The sequence below is a fragment of the Orycteropus afer genome, unplaced genomic scaffold (assembly GCF_000298275.1).
Source record: "Orycteropus afer afer isolate SDZICR_OR568_19922 unplaced genomic scaffold, OryAfe1.0 scaffold01259, whole genome shotgun sequence".
Taxonomy (NCBI): domain Eukaryota; kingdom Metazoa; phylum Chordata; class Mammalia; order Tubulidentata; family Orycteropodidae; genus Orycteropus; species Orycteropus afer.
Window position 1 is genome coordinate 45,532 of NW_006922846.1, and position 3,810 is coordinate 49,341.

At 34.1% G+C, this 3,810-nt stretch overlaps 1 pseudogene; it reads left to right on the top strand.

Moving 5' to 3' along the window:
* Positions 1-2,370, top strand: part of LOC103213079 — a 3,474-nt pseudogene extending 1,104 nt beyond the window's left edge.
* The last annotated feature ends 1,440 nt before the right edge of the window (positions 2,371-3,810 follow it).

The window sequence follows — 3,810 nt, forward strand, 5'->3', positions numbered from 1 at the left end:
TATTTTGAAGATGAATGGGAACTACATTCATAATATCCAGGAACGTAAGCTTTCCTCTTACCCTTTTGGCACCTGGTATTTCCTTTTCTCATCTGCCTCCTTTCCTTTACTCTCCTTCTTGTTTACAACTTTGTTGTTGTTGTTGTTCTTTTTTCTCTCTCATTCTCTTTCTCTGTTTTTGTTTTCTCTCTGTCTCACTCCTTCCCATAATTTTCTTTGTTATTCTGCTCCATTGAACATGCATGTATCTGCTTAGTTTTTTTTTTCCCTCTTTCTTTCTAATTTCCTACCTTATTTTATACTCTTTCTTATACTTTCTAAGTATTGATAGTACATGTTAGTTGATGTATTGAGTTGCTAATTGATTGAGTTACTGGCTCACTTGATTTAGTAAATAAAATTTTCCTCTATTAGCTAATGATGAAGAACTTGCCACAAGAATCATTGGGAAAAAAATGACATCCTGTTATGGTCAAATAATCAATATTGAGGAGCTACATCAGGAGGATTTTGATTCAAGAAAGTGTAAGTAAAGTCAGAAGGTCTGGGAACTAAGCAGGAAGTTAAGGGATAACAATTACAGCTTAAAAAGAAATTCTCCTCTTCTTTGCCTCCAACTTATCTGACCAATTTTTATCCATTTTCTTAAGATGCTCCTCTTCATTTACATTCTTTTCCTTCATGGTTTGATATTCCTAAATTCAGTCTTTATAACTCCAGCTACATTTTCACAAGTACTGAAATTTCACATCTATAATACTAAACCACTCCACTAAAAAAGTGTTCTGAACATGGTTTATAGAAGCACTATTCATTTAGAATCCAATGCTGGATGAGCTTTTGGTCATATCAAATTATCCTTTTAATTCCTTATTCTATTTTAACATAACTTCTCAATCAACAGTTATTATTTGTACAATTTGGCTGTGAATGAACTTGCCTCCCCAAACTGGCTCTAAGCTTATTAAGTGAACATAGGATCTATGCAAAGAAATATGTTGAGAGTAAAAATACACAGATCTATGGAATACTCTGAGTCTGAATATGGAGAGGTTAATACTGTTAATAGTCACTGTTCAGGGAAGGCATGGTAGATATAAGTTCATGATTTATATACTATCCATAATAGGACTTTCATGAAGAGAAGATACAAAGAGTAGAAAACAGGTATACAATGTATACATGTAGTATAGAGCAGTGACGTTAATACAGAGGGTGAAATGAGGGCCAAGGATGGTCCATTGGGTTATAGCACATTGTTTACCACTTTTTTATAACAAAAGATTTGGTATATAATGTATACTAATTAGCTCTAAAACATTAGGAATTGTCTCTTATGTAAACTAGAGGCAATTTATATTTGTTATAAGAAGAGATAACATAAACAAAAGTTTTAAGACATGATCTGACATATATGATAAACTTAAAATGTAAACTATTATTATTTTCATTATCAAAGAGACCATTCTCAGTTTTGCTTGAAGATTATTGCTTTAACATTATCCTCACATAGTTGGAAAATTATGTTTTGTTATATTGTGTTATATTTTTAGTTAAAACTCTATATAAGCATAGTCATGGGGGACATTAAGCTCAATTGGCACAATATGGTATACAAAATATCATTCTACATCTTACTTCTGTGAGTAGTGACTGGGGTCTTAAAAGATTGTGAGTGGCCATCTAAGACACGTCTATTGGTTTCTCCCTGTCTGGAGTAAAGAAGAGGGAAGAAAATCAAAGACACATGGAAAAAGTTAGTCCAAAGGACTAACAGACCTTGATTACTTCAGCCTATATGACCCTGAGACCAGAAAAACTACATGGTGGCCAGCTACCAATGCCAACCACTCAGAAAGGGATCAACATTGGAGATCCTGGGTAAAGTGGATAAAAATGTGGAACAAAACTCAAAACCATAAAAAAAAAAAGACCAGGCTTACTGGTCTGATAGAGACTGATGAAACCCTCAAGACTATGGCCCTGAGTCACCCATAGGGCCTGGAATTGCACTCACTCTGTGACTTAACTCTCAGTCAAACAATATACAGGCCTACAAGAAGAACACTTACACCAGGGAGAGGCACTCCTTAGAGCAAACAACAGTGGGAGATCAGAAGGGTAGCATTTGCACAGGGAAAAAGGGAGGAAGGCAGGAACTCATAGGAAAGAAGCACACAGGGAAAGGGTAACCAAAAGGAGGAAATGAGAGGAGAGCTGTTTCACTGCGAAGAACGTAACTGAGACAGGGACACATGTATGGAATGGAAGGTGCCCTGGCTACATTTTTTGGGGGGGATGACTACACTTTTTGTAAATTACTTAAATTACACCTATTGATAGGAACTGAAAAAGTATGATATGTACTAAGTTGGAAATTAGGTTTTTTAAAAGCCTTTGCTAATGTCACAAAGAATGTCTTCACAAGAAACTGTGACTAACAAAACTGCTATTAGGAAAGTATGAAATTGACACACTGTTTATTCCAGGTTCTTGGGTATGGGGTTAGCACATGAGACCCTGTGACAGCATCTTTCTTGATCTGCAGATAAGTGGATACCTGAACTGATCTGGAAGACAGGAGCACAATGAAACAAGAATCCAAATAAGGAAAATATGAGGCCTATGCACCCGATTCACCAATTGTGTAGCTTCCTCATTCTGTCCCCTATAACTGCTGTAAGCCAAATGGGAAATGTTGGCAGTTCAACTAGCATGCTATACACCTAGTTTGCTGTCCCACTGTATAGCCTCATGCAGTGGTCATTACAGGCTTGCTCCCTATAAACCACCTCTCTCTGAGTAATTCCTTCTTGCCAAGAGACAAGAACTCACTTGGGGTCTCATGGGCTCCCTCTCCTGCAACATAACTATTGTCACAAAACTTGTATGAACTGTTGAATGTAAAACAAATCTCCTTTGTGAAATTTCATCCAAATCGCAATAAATAGTTAAAAAAAAAAAAAAAAGAAAGAAAAATGAACATTGAAGAAGACTATGTGCAAGTAGACATTCTATTGTCATGTGAAGTACAGGGATGTTTTAAAGACTAGTGGTCAAAAGCAACAGTGAGTTGACTGAATATTTACATGATTTAAAATCAGGATGGTTTTAAATGTGTAATTACTAAAAAATAAATATATAATTTGAAATAAGATAAAAATCAATGCTTTTAAACAATCATTGTGCATCAAGCACAATTCCAAACACTGTCTCTCTGAATTATTGTAATTCTTATAGCAATCATGCAACAATCCTATAATTTAGGTCTTATTTTGATTCTCATTTAACACTTGGGGAAACTTAGTCACCAAGGCATTAAGCACTTTGTCGAAGGCCACAATACTGTTAAAATGTTGGACTTAAATTCCAAACCAGACGTTGTAGTTCCATGCTTTGCTTTTTACAACTATGCTACAATGTACTAATATGTATCATGCTTTTAAAATTGCTCAATGATACTTTACTTGCTTTGGAAACATTTCATAACTCAGTGTTAAGTGAAAAATCATTTTATGAAAATATATGCAGTAGCAATACATCAAGAAGAGTATTTCTTTTGCAATTCAATTGATCAGATAGTAAATTACTTATATCTATATAATGAGATTTGATTTTTATAAGTTTTATTCATTTTCAAAAATGTCTAATACTGAGCATATATAATTTTTATTTTCATGAAATATTATTAAGCCATTAACATTTTTTAAACAGGCTAAAATAAAAATAAAATAGAATATTTAATGTTTCATCATAGCTTTTTCTCCATATCTGTCTGATATCTTTTTAACTTCACGTATACAATAAAAC